The sequence below is a fragment of the Polypterus senegalus genome, chromosome 10, assembly GCF_016835505.1.
Source record: "Polypterus senegalus isolate Bchr_013 chromosome 10, ASM1683550v1, whole genome shotgun sequence".
Lineage (NCBI taxonomy): Eukaryota > Metazoa > Chordata > Cladistia > Polypteriformes > Polypteridae > Polypterus > Polypterus senegalus.
Genome location: NC_053163.1, coordinates 87,870,987 through 87,890,502, shown reverse-complemented (window position 1 = coordinate 87,890,502; position 19,516 = coordinate 87,870,987). Strand labels below are relative to the sequence as shown.

At 36.3% G+C, this 19,516-nt stretch overlaps 1 protein-coding gene across 5 annotated transcripts in view; it reads left to right on the top strand.

Annotated features, from left to right (window-relative positions):
• Positions 1–19,516, top strand: part of gdpd2 (glycerophosphodiester phosphodiesterase domain containing 2) — a 135,019-nt gene that overhangs the window by 23,728 nt on the left and 91,775 nt on the right. For 3 of the 5 annotated variants that reach the window (XM_039766122.1, XM_039766120.1, XM_039766123.1), the window contains exon 2: positions 4,440–4,617. The exons of 1 other annotated variant lie outside the window; for it this stretch is intronic. The gene's annotated coding sequence lies outside the window, so the exon portion shown is untranslated. Of the gene's footprint in view, positions 1–4,219; positions 4,309–4,439; positions 4,618–19,516 lie in introns of those variants that run through there. One more of the 5 variants, XM_039766121.1, reaches the window with a different exon arrangement.

The window sequence follows — 19,516 nt, the reverse complement described above, 5'->3', positions numbered from 1 at the left end:
CTGGAAACTGGAACTGGGGAAGCTGAATGAAGCAAAGTACAGAGATACACTTAATGAAAACCTGCTTCTGGGTACTCTGGATCAAGGACTGGGTTGAAGGTTTACCTTCCAACAGGGCAATGACCCTAAGAACAAAGCCAAGACAATACAGGAATGGCCTTGGGACAACTCTGTGAATGCCATTGAGTTGCCCAGCCACAGCTTGGACTTGAACCCAATCAAATATCTCTGGAGAGACCTATAGTTGTCCATCAAAGGTCTGACTCCAACCTCAGAGGGCTTAAAAGGACTGGCTGAGAATATCGGCAGAAATCTCCAAATCCAGGTGTGGATTAAAGTTTGTTATGTCATACCCAAGAAAACTCTGTAATCACTGCCAAAGGGGCTTCAACTAAGTATCGAGTAAAGGGTCTGAATACGTGAGTCAATGAGACATTTCATTTTTTTTTATTTTTAACTGAAGTTTGCTAAACTTAATAATTTTTAGTTTGTTAAAAAATGCTAAAAGCAAGTTCTTGCTTTGTCATCCTGGGATATGAAGCATTGCTTCTTGATGAGAAAACAATTTAAATGACGTTAGAACAAGACTGCAGTGTAACAAACTATCTAAATCTGAATGTCTCAAATTCATATGATTTCTTTATTTGTTGTTTTACAGTTCAGTGAGAGATAAAGTGCGCTGTTAACACTAAACATTCATCATTATAAGAACATGTATGTCACAAACCAACACATTAATTAAACCAACTATACTGCAATGATCATACATAAGATGTTGCCACCTGATGAGAACCACTGGCACATGCCCTCTTGTGCTACTGTTACAGATGCTACGTGTGTAACACTTATATGGACAACTTGATATTGTCAACATTTTTTGAGGTTATTATTAGTTTGACCCCTGAAGTCCTTTTACATAAAGTCAAACAGCTGCCTTTACCCTATTAGACAGCAGCGCTTCAGCAGTTCTACGTGAGACCATTTTTGAAATCATCGCTCAGCTTGAAGTAAATCATCTGGCTTCTTGATGTATTTTGATGACAGGACATATATATTGTATATGATAACTAGACATTCTATTTGAGACATCTTTGCTGCCACCCAGCTCAAATATTGGGGAGTCCTTTATTATTAAAATTGTTTAGTCTTGAGCAGAGGACAATCCATGGGAACCTAATCCAGGTATTTAAAGTCATCAAAGGCATTGATAAAGTAGATCCAGCAACATTTTTTCAGCTTAAAGGTGAATCGCACACTTGAGAACATCAGTGCAAGTTAAGGGGAAGTGCATTTAAAACTGAAGCCAGGAAGCACTTCTTTACACCACAGTTATGGAACTCTGAAAGAAACTACCAAGACATGAAGCAGATGATTTGACAACCTGTGTGGTGTAGTGGATTAAGACTTTGGACTTCAAACCCTGAGGTTGTGGGTTCATATCCTGCTACTGACACCGTGTGACCTTGAGCAAGTCACTTGACCTGCCTGTGCTCCAATAGGCAAACCACAACAATGAAACTGTAAATGTTTTAAGTCACCTTTGAAAAAGGTGTCATCCAAATAAGTAAATGTAAGAATCAGGATGAGATATTGGGACAGCTTAGCTATTAGATAAACAAATGGGCTTGAATGACTGAATGGTCTCCTCTCATTTGTTAAATTTCTTATGTTTCTTTATATTTACTAGACAGATATTTACCTTATACTGCTATGTATAGGGGATCTCCATTCACTAGAGTGGGTTTCCTTTATTTGTAGCTCCTGTCTGCCATTTCTTCTCTACTAAGCCACCATATCCTTTCCATCCTGTCAAAACATTACAAATGACTTAGTCATTCCTTTTTTTAATAGTTCTTCCCATACCAAGCACTTGTATAAAACATTTTAATTAAGATAAAAACACTTTAAAAAAGATAACAGCAGTGATGTACAGGATACACAACACATTGTTTTTAAGAATAGGTACAGATTGCCAGATCATTTGGCAAATCCATTTCAATTGAGATGAAGTTTGTTCCAGCCTGGCACTAGGGATCCAGTGACCCTGACCGGCAAGTTTTCAAACAATGACTTGGGTTTCTATTTATGCATTATAGAAATGTCTTCTTGAATAATTGATGAAAGGCACAAGAAAAAAAATCTTAAAATTAAGTGTTCCATATTAAAATGCAGTAATAGCCAAAATATAGTAAGAGAAAGGTGAGTCTAAAGCCATTGTAAAATATAATTCAGTTTAAACTCTGGGTGGCAAAGTCCCACAAGCGTCATTACCCTTATTGCTTAATGGCAGAATTAAACTTTGTGATCTATTGCCTAAGGAAGAAAACTTGACAGCACAAGGAACCAGCATCAGATCCTGAACTGCTGTATGACTAATCATTTAGCCTAGCTGTGCCCCCACTTAAATAATATCCACATTGTCTACAAAGTCATTGAGAAACACCTGGGAGAAAAGTACTGCAAGAGAGATGACACAGCTTAAAAAATAAAGACTGAAAGATGGAGAATGACTGCCTAAAAAAGCCAGAGGATTAGAGTGCTCTACGATGTGTATCTTTTTGCTTGCTTTGGATTGAATGTAATCAAGCCTACATCTTAAGTGAACACTGGGAAATCTTTTAAATATTCAGTACTTTAATTTCTGATCTGTTTGGAGAAAAGTGCACATAAAACGTTTGCAATCCCCCTTAATACAATTAAGTTACAGGAGGCCAGAGCCTATTATGCTAACCTTATGCCTTCTATAGTGACTAAAAGGAAGACAGAGGGTATGATAATTAGCATTGGTAAATGTTAGAGAGTCATCTCTCTCCTAAATTTAAAATTTCAGGAGTCCACGTTAGAGAGAAAATACAGAAGCAGTTATTAGAGGGTTGTGAGCCACAATTGTTCATTCATCGCCCTGGAAATAATCTGCGACATTCGTTTAGAAGAAAGGTCATGGAGGATGAATAGAAAGCCGGGTAGAATTCCCCAAGCATCCACCTGGCAACCTAGAAAGCCCATGTACTGTATATTGAGACCTGCAAGGCAAACACATGTGGTAGGGGACACTAGGAGCAATTAGCCCTGTTAGTTTGGGAGTGCAGGGGGACCTGGAGACTCAACAGAGACTCACCAAAGGGCAATCTGAGAAAGTAATTTCTGGTACTACCCAAGAAGTTACTAGCGAGCAAATCCTTAGCCATAATCCAGCTGAGGCTGGATTCTGGAGGTGAGTTGGGACAAAGGTTTAACCCAATAGGGTAGTAGTTTGGCCAGAGTACAGTATGGGAATAATTTGTGCTTGATTGTGCCTAGTTTGATGAATAGCCTCTTTTCCTGGTTAGGATGGTACACAGGGTGCTGTCCATCACAATAAACAGGATAGATAGGTATAGAAGGTGTTACAAAAAATGTATAGATATCTTTCAATATTCAGTATAGATATTCTTTCACTATTTTTACTACTCCTAACCTAGTTGAGAACAGCCTCTGGAAATTGTTTTCTCTGTTTTGTTTCTTGGTGTAAATTTGTCATTTCTCCAAAGCAATCCTCCACCTCCCCATCAGATCTTTGTGTTTTGTTTCTTGCTTTTGTACATCTTGTTTCATAAAGAAAAGTGATGGCTTCCAAGATATTAAGCTGTCAGCCAGAAACAATAGAAATGAAAGGAAATGGAATGTGGAAAGGGCTGGGGCTTTAGTGAAGAGAGTATACACTGTTTTATTTTTATAATTTTTGCTGAGAAAAGAGAAACTAGAATGTGAAAACAACAGGAAAAAACAGTGCTTGTGTCAAGTGCTGCGAATACTGCAGCAAGGATTCACACATTAGATCCTATGTGCTGGCATTTATCATAAACAAAGTCAATTCTCCTCCTCAACTAAGACAGCAGGGAAAGCAAAACATGGTCAATCCAGATAAGCCAGAATTCTTATTCAAATAAGTAACCAGAAACCAAAACAAAAATGCTTACCTTTAAGCTAGTAGGAGAGGTCCTGAAAGTCACTTAATGTCCTTACAGAAATCCCACAGCCTATTAGGTTAAACTGCATTATTAGCAGGAGGGTGCTAGGGGTGGGGGGTCAGGGTATGGGGAACATGTTATTCCCTGTCACGTCCTGAATGCACCTTTCTTGATTTCAGAGACATTGTCTGATCTTGCCTTTTAAAACCTAATTGTTTTTCTCACCCTCCCACGTTCTTAAAAATCAGTTGCAAAGCTCTTCTTGGCACTACACAGACTTGGTCGGTTCATCTCTTGACAGCTAGGAGTGGCAGACGGAAGAGCAGTTTTGCTACAGAGAAGCTAGAACTATGTGAAAGTAGGTGAATGGTGTGACGAAAACAGGAGGTTCATGTATATTAACAATGCAGTAGCTGACTGCCTCTGGTGTTCTCACTTTGTGCTTTTATCTAACAAACGTATTCACTGGGAATCTGTTCTCCACCACAGGTATACAGTAGAAGTTATCAGGATGAAGGTGCTTGTGATGTTCAGAAGGCTCCTGCATTAATCTCTAGAGGTAGCGGGGATGCTGGATTATTGCTTCAGTTGAGTCATTGGGTCACGTGTTATTCACTGACCTACTGAAGGTTTTGGGTCTCGTGAAGAAGACAAGGGTTTTGCTATGGTAAGAGGATTCTTTATGTTGCTATATTTCTATTAGGCCATGCGGTCAAAAAAACGAGCTGGTGTGGGAGTTTGGGATAAAATTGCTGCTCCATAATACAGTGTGATTAATGCATAAATGTTCACTGACCTATATTCTGAATTTAAACCTTTATCCAAATTCTTATTTCTCAGAGGTCCCATATTCCCACTTCTAAGCTTTTGTTACTGTCAGCTTTCACTGATAACAGAGCAGGCTGCTTTTTTATAATCCTTATTGAAGAAGGGCCAAAAGACAACTCATTCCTGACATTGTTTTGCGTTATGACCAGTAGTGCGCTCAAAACTGAAATACTTTCATGTGTCTAGTCTTAGCGGTTATATGAATCACTTACAAACCTGCTAATTCCAAGATGAATTATAGGAAACCATTCCAGCTTCAGTTGGCACAAAGCAGGAAACAGTGCAGGAGAGGACACCAGTATATCAAAAGGCCCACTCACACATACTTCCACTGGAAATTCCAATCAACCTAGCCTGTGTATCTCTGCAAATGTGGGAGGCAAACCAGAGTACCTGATGGAAAACCTATATAGACACAGAGAGAACATGCAAACATCACCAAGGTGTGAGATTTTAACTCGGGACCCTGAATCTGTGAAACAGCAGCACTAACTGCTGCACTCCTGTACCACCTCTCATAGGTATCATCTCTCTCTCTCCAGGATTAGTAGTGTTCAAAAATGTGTTTAACCTTTTACTAAATTTCATGGGTTTAATGCAATATTGGACAGTAGTCTTTACTCAGTGAACTACCGTCATGCATTTGTTAAAACAGAATTTCTAGACTTTTGGTTTCTGAATGTCACATTGGATTATGAGGCTTTCTTTCTGCCTGCCTTTAAGTCAGTTTTGGCCTACTTATTTTATTTCTTGCTCTTAAAGGAATACTTCATACAAAATTACTGATAATATTTTTAGGTGTTCCTTACTCCGCATTGTTTGTAGTGATGGCTTTTCATGGAAAAGAGAGGAATTCTTGACATGATGGTTTTCAATTGGGAACTATGCTGAACAACTGCAAAAAAATATCAAAACATACTCAGAAAATCCCAAACACATGCATTTTGGCTAAAATATTTTTAATAAATTCGGATTCAGCGGGTTAGAAAATGGATAGATGGATGGATTTCCAGAAGATTCTTTCATGCCAATTTTAACAGGATCAAGCTTTTGAATTGGTGACTCACTTCTCCTTCTTTTGGGTGGAATGTCTCTTTAAAACAATCAAGGTACCTACTGTACACTGTGAGGTTTCAAACCTCCCATATTCTTTGTCTGTAGAACACTATGTTTGCCAATAGGTGTTTTCCGCCCATTACAGTTTTAGCCCTTCTTTATTTTGTTTGTCATTTCATCCATTGGTCTTTATGTGTTATCTGTCCTTTACCATATTCATTTAATATATTTGATCCATCTGTTTTGATAAAAAAAAATTTTCAATTTCTTTAAAAAAACATGAACGTTAGGCTAGCTTTCTGTTTTAGCTGTAAATAATTGACACTTTAAGATATAAGCTGAAATTCAGGGAAATGTTATTATCATGAAAAATACAGAAAGAGAAATGATATATGGAATTACTCTCTATGTATTGTGTATCTCTAGCAGAGTGGCCTTAGGAGATATTATAGCAATTAAAATTAATGCCGTTAATATACATAATAGTGACTGTTATGGGCTTTGCTATTTTATTGTCATTTTTTTATCATTACACTGCCATTGTGTGCATTCTTCTCATGGACATGGCTATATTGCAACATAACAACAAACCCAGGTTTCTGGTCACCTGATGGGACAAATGTGGTATGACACTCAGCACCCTTTTTTCAACTTTTGATTCTTTCAGCATTGCACAAATGGTAGTTAGGGGCAAAAAATCTCATTTAGTACTTGTGAATTTTGGCTTGTTTGTTTCTGACATCCCCTTTCATCCCTCATTTGGGTTTCAGCACTCAGCACTATTTTTATTTCCTGATTAAGACACCAGCCAGGTCAAAGGTCATGCATTGCCTGCTTCCTTTACCTTGCTTATCTAGTGGTCCAATCTTAATGTCTTCCGACTTGGCTTTTGTTATACTACATGTTTCTTTATGTCACTATATCTGGACAATACTGTTATGAGTTTTATTCACATGTGCATGTTAACTGTGGCACACAGAGGCTCAGCAGTTAGAAGTGCTAGCCAAGCATTGGATTAGATAGCCTAAGACAACTGGAGGCTTGTATAGTCAGCTTAAACACAGGTTAGGGTATTTCTGTCCTCTATCAGCACAAATCTTCTTTCCTTATTGGGAGAATGAGAATCAGCATGTAAGCACTATGATATGTCTGTATTTTGGGGAAGAGGAATTCAGCCCTTGTTTGGAGACGGAGAAGACCAGCAAATGAAGCAAGACATTATAAAAGGTCTGGACAGTGGCCAGACCCTTCGAGGCTGTGTCGACACAAAGGTGTTGGAAAACCTCCCAGCGTAGGGATGGAGAAAATGGCTGACTGTGTTGATCCAGATTCCCACCTGGATAAAAGTCTGTCCATATGCCTCCCCGTCTGTAACGCGAAAACGTCAGTAAATGTAAGCTAAAAGATATTTTGTCTCATGTGATTCTTGTACCGCCGTAATCACTATGGGAGGGATATCGCCTTTTCTGGTATATTATGATATTGTTTAATTATTTAATAAGCCACAATATTAAAAGAACACATTTCCAAGAGAGCTAATGCCTCTGCAGGAAACAGCTTTCTACCAGATCCACACTTAAATATTGTATTGCAGACACAATGTTAATTACATAATATTGTGATTGTTGAGACTTGTGATGAGATATTTTATGCTGCATTATGACACAGTGGTTGGTCGTGCTGCCTTATTGAGCCCTTGGTTCAAATCCTGGACCACACACTCTCAGTGTGGAGTTTCCACAGTCTTCGTCTGTGTGTTGCTGTTGTTTGGAATCTTTGGGGGCTCCAGGTTTTCTTCACCATCACAAATGTGTGTAATTAGATTAATTGAAAAGCTTAAATTGGCCATATGTGTATAAATGTGCCCAGTGATAGGCAGGTTTCCTGTGATAAAAGGAATAAGAACCATCAATAATGGATGGAAACATGAACAGTTGCGCTGTTGGCAGTTGAGTTAATTTCTGTGAAGGTGGAATTGCTGTTTACTATAATCAGAAATGCAAAGCCGAGTGTGTGTGTGCACATGATTTACAGTTTAGAGGCTTGTTATAGCATGATGTTGATTATTAAATAAGGTATTACATAGAAAGGGATTTAGCTTTGTATTGCTTTGTTGACAAATAAGCAAAGGTTTCTATATTTTCATTCCATTAGAATTTTACCTTACCTCTTCTTTCAGAATTTTGATCATTCAGGTTTAGTGATTTTTATTCCATTTGTAATATCTGCACTTTTGGGTTTCATGTCATTTGTATTGTTTCCTGAGTTAGACGTCCATTATACTTTGGTTTCTAGATAGAAACATCACATACGAATTACCCATTGGCTGTTGTCAGCTATGTTCTGGGTGAAAATGTTAGTATGTTTATAATGCCAGCTTTCCACCAAAGCGCCTCCAACAGTTAAACATCCTAACAAGGTCTCACAAGTGGCAAAGAGTTAAAGAGATGAGTGCAAAAACATGATGCATGGCAAGCAGAATTCTGGCTTCAAAAGGCTAAATATGGTGCCCTGGAAAAGCGGCATCCATGGGAAATGTAGGTGCCATTTTCTTGGGCTTGATGATAAAGATACAGATCTGTGAAAATGTCCCTGAAAATGGCAAGTATTTAATTAAAAGTAGAATGTCAAGGCTAATCTGAAGATTGGGGACAGATAGGATGATTAGGATGAACATTTTGCTATCTGACTTGGGAGATGTTAATTAAATGATATAACTATTGTGGAAGAAACAAATGCTTCTTGTCTTGTATAGCTGAAAGAGAATATTGAGGTCTTCTTTATTAGGGTGCCTAAACCTCCTTATGTTTTTATCAGATTGAAGGCAGTTAACAGTAGACTTAAAACTCAGCCGCGCATAGACATTCTATCATGCTACTAATGTCCTTCAGTACATTTCCAGAACCTTTGGAGCAGTTTGGAGAATAACATACTTATCTTCTCTGTGACTAGCACAGACAGGCAGATGATGTTGCAAGTCTTAACAATGCACTGTTTTCATACTATATTTGACAGGACTTTGTGTTTTGTAATTCCTTATTCAGGCTATGCTGGGATATGAACTACAGCAGCACAGCAAATGAACCTTTTAGCAATTTTTTATTTTTATTTCATGATAGGAATTTGGCTGCAACACTTCTGAATGGACATCAAGGCTGATAAATTTTTGTTCAGTCAGTTGGTACACTGATGTTACAAGGAGTTTCTTTTTTAATTACAATATTTTGTTTTTTTCAGAAATGCTTATCACATTCAATGATTCAATCGCTTCCTTTAGCATTATGCCAACTTCCCTCATAGAACTGTAAGCCATCTGTGCAACTGAAATTCATATATTCATATAAATATATATATATTTTCTATTTATTTATTATTATTTATTTATTTATTTTTTGCTTTTTTAAAATGCACTAGAAAATTATGTAAGAAATTGAATGGCTTTAGTTGAGCTGCATTTTTTGTTTAAGGGTTGCTCTGTATAAATAGTTCAGCAAATAAGGCTGGGGAGGAACAGGCCAAGGGTAGATGGAGATCTGATATTCCAACAGAGAGACTGTAAACTCAGCACATGATTTGTATATATTTGTTTGTTGCAAGGAGAAGTGTAGTGTTTAATGATGCTGCCCCAGTGCTACAAGGTCAAATGTTCATCTCCTGGCCCAGTCACTGTGATTTATAGTTCAGTCAAGCCAACTGGTCACCCAGAGTCCTAGAGATGCTTTCCTGATCAGTAGTGCTTGACATTCAAAATCCAATTCTGAATGACGTTCACCCAATGTTGCCACCCTGGATTCCCCATTAGTCCTTGCTGCTGATAGCTAAATTTCCAACAGGTTATTAAAATAGATTTAGCAATAGGAGACCCAAGGGAGAATAACCTCTGTTGGAAAAAATTCAGTGTGTGGGAGGAAAGACCAGGCAGAAGAAAATGATGAAGCAAGATGGAACTATTAACAACAAAAATGGAAGACATAAAAGAAACAACACTGAACCAAAACATAATGATTTGACATTCCCAAAACCTGTGAAGAAAAGTGTCTGCTGCCCCAAATTGACACATTTGACATGAAGAGTTTGCAGTCAAGTCCATAATTATTATTTTTTTGTGGAGTATGTAAAATTTATATTGATATTTTGGAGATTAGAGTTAGCTGAGATAGTATTGTTTTTCTATATCATAGACCATTGGACAGGAGATGCCATGAACAGATCATGTTTCAAATCGATTAAATAGACAAAGTATTATGTAAGGCATCTCTCAAAACTGCAAATAAGACTGATATTCTTATAATCTGCTTGAGTGATGGGAGTTTGGACATATAAAGACATTTTACAGGCCTTAAGAACTGATCTAAGCTGAAAATAAATAAAGAATGACAAAGAAGGTCTTAAGGGATGAAATGTGTGAAGACATAGCCATCAGAAATGTTGAACAGTGCCGAGATGTCATGCTTGAACCACAGTGTGAAAGGTAGTGGGTTAATCCAATATATACTGGATTATGAAAATAGGAGTGTGAGGATTCCAGGATGAGCATGAATCCAGTGATCTTTCCACCATATACCAAATACTTAATGCTTAAAAAATTACTTGGTCAAGATGTAATTTGTGGGATTTTAATTTTAGTGAAGTGACAGGCAGACTAGGAAGAGGTCTGGGAGCTGCAGCGCTACAATTTAAGTGAAAGCCACAAAGATAAAGATCAGTAGGCAAAAGCCACTTCAAAACCCAGTGCAATACAAACGCCCAGTGATATAATTCCAAAACTTGTAAAACTTTATCTTCCTTTACCTAATGTTTAATTAAAGTAAGATGTTTAAGTGCCTTCAGGGAGTGGTAAGAGAGCTGGGCGCTAACATAATTAAGTCATGTTAATATATTCATTTTAAAGATAGCCAGTCTAGAATGAAACTTCCTCTCATTCTTTGATTGAATTCTTATTGAAATCTTCTGCCTGCTCCGAAGTGCCATTCTGAAGTCTGGAGGACTGTCTTAACCAAAGTGGCAGTAACAGCAACCTACGACCTAGAAAAGAAGGGACGCCTTGTTGAAATGCTGAGCACAGTAAGGGTTAAAGAGATACTTTATTACAGAGATTTAGAAACTGGATTTATTTGGTTGTACTTCATAGTTTTCATTTTCATCCTTACTGCAGGATTTTGAATTGGCTGTTAAGTTGTAATCAAACCATTTGAGCAGAGTGACAGTGAAGCATTTCCTTAGTCAAATCAGCCTCATTCAAATGAGTGAGCCAGCTTTTGAAGATCATGTTTAAATGAAGAAGCTCCCTTAATTTTTCATTTTTTAAGATGGATAAAGCAGGTCTTAGAAAGCATGGAAATGTGAAAGTTAAAGGTTAAATCAGTCTTAATTTTTAAGGATTCAGATTCTATGGATTAACAACTGTCAATAATATATTGCTATTTAAAGGACTACCATTAAATAAAGGAAATTTAAAAGCAAATCATTCAGAAATTGGAGTTACAAAAAGGTGTTAGAATCAGTATGTTGAGTTAAATATTTTGAAATATAAAGAAGAACGGGCTCCAACTATCTTGTGAAACGGACCTGGATAAGTGAGATGGGAGAATTGTTAGAAGGAGGAAGGAAGATTATTTAGAATTGCATCGTCCAAGGATGCATTAAAAGGAAACTTTTCCTTACTAGCATACTTAATAAACAATCGAAAAAAGGAATGATAAAAGCTCTAGTGTAAAGTGTTTTACTTTATGAAGAAGAGATATGGATGCTAAGGAAAACATTGGATGAAGGTACTAAATGTTTGGGTGTATGTGAGAGGTAAGAGAGAATAAGCTGAACGTGAGGATTCAGTCAAATGGAGGAACTAAGAACAGTAGGAGAAGAAAAGACATGAAATAGAAGAATTCAGATGACACAGGAGAGATCATTGGGAGATATATTTAGGCATACACAATATCATTGAAGGGAGTTTAGAGAGGAGAAGGACATGTGGAAGACAGAGAATGATGCTACTGTACAATATAAAAGAGAACAGATAATAGGAGAGTGTGAAAAGGAAGGCACAAAACAGGAGAAATTAGAGTTGCCATTCAATGACAAGGTCCTGCCACATGAAGAAAAGTAATAAATACAGTTTATTCCACCTTGCTTATGAGTAAAAATGTACTTACAGTAGTTTGTTATTATTGTTATTATTATTAGTAGTAGTAGTAGTAGTAGCAGCAGCAGTTGTAGTATTAATGGGCTAATATTTTAATTTTTTTCTGTATGTGCACATATGATATTAAAGTTAATTTCTATTTGTCTGATGGCTACACTCTGTTAGTCATATTAAGCGTTAAAATTTCAAAAGCACCATCCATTGGAATGTAGATTATATTGCATGTGGTAATAAAATGCAAATGTTTTATCATTTCAACAGATGGCACCTCATAAATATTAGCACAGTTGTTGCGAATCCTATGCCAAATGGTGTATAAATGAAGAAATTTATAAAGAATACTGTGTATCAAATTAAAAAGAATGACAGAGGGAGCACTCATCTACTTTGAGTCCATTAAACTTTCTTGTGATCCGCCCTTATGAATGTAGCAAAAAGAGAGCAGAATAAAATCATGCAGATAAGTAACATATTCCATAAACAGCCAACTTTGAGTCCCCTGCAATCATCAGCTTTTTCCCTGTTCATTGACAGTCCATTTAGGTTATTATTTCCCATATCAAGCTTTGTTTTGGTTTTTGAACATTGTTTTTCTCTTTTAAAATTTCCTTTATAAGTTTATATTGTTTTTTGTATGAACCATCTGTTCGAATGAAAAGTGCAGTACATTTCATTAATACATTTGATAAAACACTTTAGAATGGCTGTGTCGAGAGTGATGCCCGTAAGTCAACATGCTGCCAGAGTGTCATGATGTCCTGAGTACTGAAGACTACAGTTTCGCTCTGTTAAATTAATTTCAATTTGATGATATACCTGCACTTAGATTTAAGCACTACAACATATTCTGGAATTTATACTTGCTACAATGGCATATAGAGATGCACATTTTGATGATGAGTAAAAGCAAATCTGAGATGAAATGATGAGTATTCTAATAAATCACAATTCTTGATGTGGTGGTTTTCAGCCTCAATGCTAGAGAAACTGTGGTGGAGTTTAAATGAGCAAGCATGAGCTAGTTTGTGAATGCTGTTCTACCCAGGCTTGTTCTGTACTATAGTGTAATATGGCCCGTGATCTTTAGGAGAGATTGGCTAACTGGCATCTCCCAGGGTCAGTAACATTGGACTTGTACTTATGTTACTGGGGAGCAGTGGTTAAATGAACAGTCTTTGTGCCCATGGCTTTCCTTTATTTACTAAGTTTCATGGTGAGTCCTATACTGCATATAAACAAGACCTACTGTATGTAAAAAAAGAGGCTAGAAATAACAAATGAGGTAAGAATCAAACCAGGACTCCCCATTTATTGCCCTGTGGCCAGGTATTGTTTGTTAAAATAATAAACTTGTGCCGCAGCTACACTGGTGTGCCTTTAACATACTGCTTATAAATAATACCTGTTAAGGTGGCTTGGAGGACACTAATGCCAGGCATCAAATAATAATCAAAGGAAATGGGGTGATGGATAATTAGATAGACGAAGGATTACATTGCGGTCAAGTGCCAGCAGAAGTCCAGGAAAGGACAAAATGACGTTACCCAAAGCCCAACAAACCACAAAGCAGAAGTGGAAGTCAAAAAAAGCCAAAGCAGAGTTGCTTACAATAACTAGAATTTTTACCCCTTACTAATCAAAAAATAAATTACAAATGTGACATGTTCAACATTTTGAAAAACTGAATCTACATAAAATAAGATATAGACTGAGGATAACACTATTGTGCTTGTTGTTTGGGACTATAATCTCTGAAAACTGGAGCGGTTTCAGAGAGATCCTGGTCAGAAGTGGGCCCACTGTTATTTGGGTTGGAATCATCTTGAATGGAGAGGGAAAGGCATACAAGTCACAGTGCTACCTCAAAAAAGTTTCCTTGTGACTCTCTTTAGCAAATCACATCCTAATACACTTTTATAAGCACTGATGCAAAGTTCCACTGATCTCAGACTTTTTTACTGTTGGCACACCAACCAATTAAATGACTTACCGAGGGTCAATTGAACACACAACTTTGTGGGCATAGAGTCCACTTCCAAGTTTAGTTCCGTAATTTCGCCACACTGCCTCCAATACAAAGCCAACCATGCAAGAATTGTACCTGACAGTCCAATTTAATGCTCAACACTTAAAAATATTAAACTATCTTTAACAATTAAAGATATTGCCATTTCTTCATTCTGACCATGTCAAAAATCAGACAGAATTTTTCATAAATGTTTCTAACATAAAGCCATAAGTCGGAAAAGAACAGTGAAGTTCAAACCAATCTATTGGATAATTCATAATGAGATTTTGAATCTATAGTAAATACAACTTTCTCTAATTAAAGTCTAACACTAACAAAGAATTGGGCATGATTTGCTATAGGAGGATTTAGAGAAAAAAATAGATGAATGGATCTAAGTGAACTTAAGTTTGTGAAAGGACAGAGGATTGTGAGATAGTATGCAGTGTAGGTAACATGTTTCGATCCAGTAGTAGTAGACCTGTAAGATGGCTCCTCTGTGTCAAATCTCATCTTACTAGTTTATTATTAAAGGAATAACATAAACTAATTGTAAAACATATTGGGTGGTACTGTAAGAATTTATGGTTTGTGAAGTTAGCTTATGTTTTCAAGTAGAACTTTTATTTATATGTTTATCTTTTAAAGAGGTGTGCTAATCAGAGTCATCCATGTAGATATCATTCTTAGACATTTTAAAACTTCCATTTCAAGCTAATTTTGGCCTAGGTGAAGTATTATTAAATCAGAGTCAACCACTATTGTTTGTGACATTTTTAGCCTGCAAGTTGCAGGGCTGTTGTAACTCACAAGGTGATTTACATTCTCATATCTCAGGATATAAATAAAGCGTATAGTACGGTACATTTGTTATCTAAGTGCCTCATAGTAGTGATTCTTGTTTGTGCAATTTGTGGCAAGTACAGGAGCAAATTAAAAATAATATGGTCATTTTTTGAAAAGATTTCATTAGGAGGAGAGACAATTACTTTTTAAATGCTAATGCCTTACCTCAAAAATACATCTGAACTGAGATTATAGAATATGTAATCAAACTAGATAATTTATGAAATATCCTTCTACTAGAATTATAGCTAACAGCAAGCTATATTGAAAAATATAGGTAGAACAATGTAAAGATTTTAATGTCACAGAGTAGCAGTCTAAAAGTGCACTGATTAGTTTGTCCTATCAGTTTGTTGTCATATTGTGGAATAACACAAAAGAATTGTTGTAGTTAACATGGCGACCTTCTACTGTACCTTAAAATGTCAGACCATTCTTAAATATTGTCTGAGTTCTACATAAGACAATGCTTTTAGGTGTGCAACTGGCAGTAGCATTTTTTTATTTTTATATAATACCTTTCTTGATGAGTTTCATCATAAGGCAGCATATGCTTTATAGCACTGTATATTAAAAATGTACAGAGATGCGTGTTGTTTTGGTATTAAAATTGAAAGATGAAATTACTTGTTGAGGAACACAGAGTGAGCAACTGAGTGATCTGATCATTCAAGATGAAAGGAAAGTGTATAAGATGGTTGTGGTTAACTATTTAGTAGAATATAAAGCACATATTGTCATTTAATGTAAACAGAAAAATGTAAGAGTTTTGTTAGCTGCGAAAGGTACAATATAAGTGTAAAGTGTCAAATCAGTTTATATTTATCACTTTGCCTTTATCTGCTCTGTGGATTTTATATGAAAGTCAACCGTTTTGCTCATGGTATTAAGATCAACGTTTAGAATATAAATGAACTTTAGTAAATAAGACAAAAGAATAATTCACTTGACAATGGCATCTGTTTAGAAATGCTTTGTCCAAGCACTCAATTTAGACTGAAAGCTTTGTACCAGGGTTCTAAAACTCTAGTCCAGTAAGGCCGCAGTGGCTGAAGGTTTTCGATCTGACCCTTTTCTTAATTAGTGATCTGTTTTTGCTGCTAATTAACTTCTTTTGAATTCATTTTAATTGACTTGTTTTTAAGATTTGTTTCCCTGAATTTCTTCATCGTTCTTCTAAATTGCTTCATTTCTTTCCTTAAACGGCACCCAAACAGAAATGACATGTGAGGTGAGTGACCCAACAGAAGACCAACTAAGTCAGGGCCTCAAACTCCAACCAATTTCACTCCAACCAGTTGCTTAATTAGGCACTGAGTCTTGTTGTTAATTAAACCCGTTCTTTAATTCCATAGCTTGTTGCTGCTCTCATTGTGCAATAACAGACATTTCTGAAATTGTTGATTTTTCTCTTTCTAAGAGCACTGTTAAAATATTGTATGGACCTGAGCAGATCAGCTTTCCTGAGACCTTCATCTTTCTTTATTTTCAGATATTGTATGATGGACACAGTTTGCTGGTCTTGTTTTGGCTCATTTTGTATCTCATTATTGTTTGGTTCAGTTAAAATGAATTCAAAAGAAGTTAATTAGTAGCAAAAACAGGTCACTAATTAAGAAAAGGGTTAGAATGAAAACCTGCAGTCACTGCGGCCCTCCAGGACCGGAGTTTGAGAAACCGGCTTTATACATATGTCACCTTAAGCTCTGCAACTCTCGACCAACCTTACCTCTTATACAGTGAGAAACTCTGCAACTCTCCAAACATGGTGAAATTCAGCTAATTTCTTCCTTGAGGTGGGTGTCCTGACCTCTTAATACAACCTGTATCACAGTGGTATGCTGTCAGCGTATCCTTGCTGGCGCCTGTACAATTAAATGAATGCTTGTAGGGCAGACATTTAGGGGCTTCTTTATGTCTAGATGCCACTATGGCAGGATTTGGCACCAGAAGAATAACAAGTGTTAAACCTAAATTGGAAATGTGAGATGGGATTAAATGCAAAAATATGCATCTAAAATATTTGTTGAAGAGTGGACAAAAAGACAAAGATAAATGCTTTCGATCTTGTTGGCTGCTGTAATTCAATAATCTGATCTGGCAATCTCAAACTAAAAGACTTATAACACAAAACAATGCCTATTCATTGAAAATCAGATAGAAAAGATAACTATTTTTCACTCAGTTTTCTTGGACCTCTACTCACTCATTCCCTGTTGTCATTTTCACTGACTCAGAGGTTATGTCTAACATAAAAATGCTTTTTTTTATCCTTTTTTCCATTATTTGCAAATTTTATCAATTCCCAGAGCTAAGGGCTTGCTGTTGTCTAATGTGTTTAAATTTGAAAATGCAGAACTCATCTTGAAAAACACGCTGCTTTCAATGATGCAATGTACTGGAATACACTGAACCCAATAATGTTTAATTTGTCTCCGAGGCTTTGCAGTTTTATAGCATTACTCAACTAACTCCAAAAGTCAATGGAAAACAAGGAAGAATGGTGAAGGAATATTTAGCGCTCATAATGATTATTTTTCTCTTTTACATGTGTTGTATTCCCAGCTCTTATATTGTAATTAATGAGATTTCAAAATATTGGAAAAGTGACTTTGACTTAAATTCAAGGAAAAAATTGAATTATTATATATGATGCCTTTAGCAATAAACTCTTTCATAGTGTTCTTTTCAAAGAAAATAAATTGAAACCATCCATTTTGTGTCCTGCTTATTTCATTCCAGGGTTATAAAGGTAGTAAACCAATCTCAGCAGCATTAGCTGAGGGGTAAGAGGAAATCCTGAAGTTGATGCCAGTCAATTGCCTGGCACACTTACACGCTCACACCCAAATTAGACAAATTAACATTTAATGCTCTATAATAGATACAGAATACTTGATGTAAGTGTGAGTTTAAAGATGAATCCCACTCCTGGGTGTGGTGACTCGAGCCTGGACAAGAGCTTGACAAAGTGTCACTTGTAGGCAGGAAGACAGGGTATGTTATGATATAAAAGACAGGGAGAAATGGAGAGTGAGAAAAATACTTATTTAGTGTGGCTTAAGGTGAGCAGTCAGTCACCTTACCAGATGCTCTGCACATCAGCCTGTGTAAGAAGGTTCACTTGGACACCTGGATTTCCTTCAATTTTGAGTTTGTTCCTTTACTAATTTATGTTCTCCCTATTCATCCGCTTGTAGTTTGGTATAATAAAACCAGTTCTTTCAAGCATTTTATTGTGAGGTGGTGAGACCATGTATTTTGAATTGCATAATAAATAAGGTAAGGTGCAAATAGTCACAATTCATTTCATTAGAGTGTCTTGAATAGTTTTGGTTTGAAAGAAACTAATCAACAAGAAGCTTGTGACTCTAGATGAGATCGTTGGATGCCTGCTGCTGCGTTGGAGCAATCTATAAATGGCATCAAGCCACACCGAGAAAAGAAAACCATGCAATCCTATGGCAAACAGACATTTCAAGGAATTATTATTTAACTTAGAGACCCATAATATCAATAGGATACCAGAGAGAGCAAATGATTATTTTTTTGTCTCCCAGTGATCATAGTCACAAGTGCATTGAAAAAAAGTTATTTTGTTTAGTCATAAATTTATTGGTATGCTTGTATTAGTACTCAAAGTCAAAACAGACCTGCAAAAGATGGAATGGAATTGTTTAATTTGAAGGATTAAATGCAGTCATATTTTGGAAAGCAATTTGTCAGAATTTAATCAAGATCTTGTTTGTAGAAGAGAAAGGAGGTCCATGGAGATTAAAGGAGGTAATTAAAATCAATGGTTTGAAGTTGATCATATTTAAATTACCACAGTGATATTATGAATTAAAATTCAGATTGTTATAGTTAACCGTGAAAAAATTTTAATTCAGTTCTAAAAACAGTTCCATTTTTATTTAGATTTTATTTAGATTTAGAGTATTCATCAAGCTTTTCATTATAATTACAATTCAATTATAACTATAATACATCATTGATTTTTGTTTTGTTTTATTTTAAGTGAGATAATGGGTTGGCAGTTCTGCCTTGCAACTCTGTGACCTGTGATCAATTCTGGACTGCTTCACTGTTTACATCTTCCCTTTGTCCCCATGGGTGTTGTCCTTTAGGTGGTGACACTAAATTGGCCTCTCTGGTGGAGTGTTGGTCAGAGATTGGGTGCAATTGTCCCCTACAATGGATTGACATTCTACCTTACACTTATTGGTTCTGTTCTCTGCAAATACTGTAATAGAAAAATATTCTGAAAAATATAGATTTTGGACATGTGTTTGATTTTATCATTGCTTGCTTGTTATTTCACTTTTATATTGGTTAACTTTTTACTTTTATTACACAATCTTCTGTCTTTTCATTATTAGAACTTAGCCGTTCCTTAGACCTTGATTTTTGTTTTTGTCCATCTCTTGGTCCTAGTCTTCAGTATTTATTGTCCATTCTGCGGATCAGTGCACTATGGACTTATCATTCACATCCTGTAGTACTAGGGTGTTGTACCGTGTTAGCTATTATGAATGTAGAGAAAAGCCAAGCAAAATGACACCTTTTATTGGCTAACTAAAAAAATTACAATATGCAAGCTTTCGAGGCAACTCAGGCCCCTTCTTCAAGCAAGATGAAAAGATAATGGAATTTTAAAATGTGTTGAAAATTGTCTGCCACTCAGTA